The sequence below is a fragment of the Penaeus chinensis genome, chromosome 32 (genome assembly GCF_019202785.1).
Source record: "Penaeus chinensis breed Huanghai No. 1 chromosome 32, ASM1920278v2, whole genome shotgun sequence".
Taxonomy (NCBI): Eukaryota; Metazoa; Arthropoda; class Malacostraca; order Decapoda; family Penaeidae; genus Penaeus; species Penaeus chinensis.
In genome coordinates this window covers 12,470,819-12,472,377 of record NC_061850.1, presented here as the reverse complement: position 1 = coordinate 12,472,377, position 1,559 = coordinate 12,470,819, and positions in this window count along the sequence as shown.

The following is a 1,559-nucleotide window of genomic DNA, read 5'->3' as shown; positions in this document are numbered from 1 at the left end:
CATACAGAATGAAAATACATATATGTATCGCCAGGTATACAAAAAATAAATACAGAATTAAAAACACGTATATGTATCGCCAGGTATACAAAAAACATATAGAATAATAATACATATATGTATCGCCAGGTATACACAAATTAAATAGAGAATTAAAAACAGGTATATGTATCACCAAGTATAAAAAAACAAACATACAGAATGAAAATACCTATATGTATCGCCAGGTATACAAAAATTAAAAACAGAATTAAAAACACGTATATGTATCGCCAGGTATACAAAAAACATATAGAATAAAAATACATATATGTATCGCCAGGTATACAAAAATTAAATACTGAACTGCTTTCCACATACCAACACAAGGATTTTGATTTGCCTCACGTGTACATGGCATTCCCCGAATAACAAGGTCATAAATGCACGCCACGCCGCCGCCGCCTCCTCCACGCTAAACAAAGACACACACTTACACAGGTTCCCTCGAGACACAGCCACACAGATATCCACACAAAGAAACGGGTCATATATTTGTGTTTAAGAGAGGTATGCGAGTCTCCGCGACGCCGACATAGATATTTTGAGAAAGAGAACGTGTTTCCAGGGTTGGAATTTTTAAGGGGAAACTTCTATATGTATGGAATAATCATTTTTTTTCCATACTCTTATTGTCACAACTATTAACCCTCTGAAATATTTGCCCTCACGCTAGAACGTCGAATATATATATACCAAAATATAAAAAAAATACTAAAAAAAAAACAAGCTCAATTAACATATCAGACGATCAGTACAGGTACAAGTAGAGGGACGTAAGGACGAGCAATCAATGAGAAACTTGAAAGCAACAATAAGAAGTCCGCAATCCGAGACTCACTCCACCCCCTGACTCTCGCCGTCCGGGAGCCGAGGAGGACAATGTAAGGATAACAAACTGGTCCTCGGTCACTGCAGGTGGACCCTCGTAATCTGGCCCAGACCATTCAAACTGGCCGCTCACCTTCTTCATATCTCCGTATTACTTTTTTTTTTTTTTTTTCTCTTTCTTTTTTTTTTTTTTCTTTTATCTCTCTCTCTCCTTCCTTTTTATATTGCCAGCTGTTTCCATCACACGGAATCTCAAGATGGGGGAAAGAAAAACAGCGCTCTACGGCAAGAAAGACATCAACTTGCGCTTCTTCCTGGCCAAGCAACGGAGGACAAAGGGAGGCACAGGAGCCTACGCTGGACTTGATGCTCGGGGAAGGGGGAGAAGGGGAGGGGGAGAGGGAGGGGGAGAAGGGGAGGGGAGAGGGAGGGGGAGAAGGGGAGGGGGAGAGGGCTTGGGAAAGTGTTGGAGGGATGGAGGAAGGGAGCGAAGGGGTTGGGGAGAAGGGGAGGGGGAGAGGGAGGGGAAAGAGTTGGAGGGATGGAGGAAGGGAGCGAAGGGGTTGGGGAGGAGGGGTTTAGGAAGGGGTAAGGGCTTGGGAAAGTGTTAGAGGGAAGGAGAAGGGGAGGCGAATGAATTGGGGAGGGATAACGGAAAGTGTTGGAGGAGGCGAGGAGGGGAGGGACAG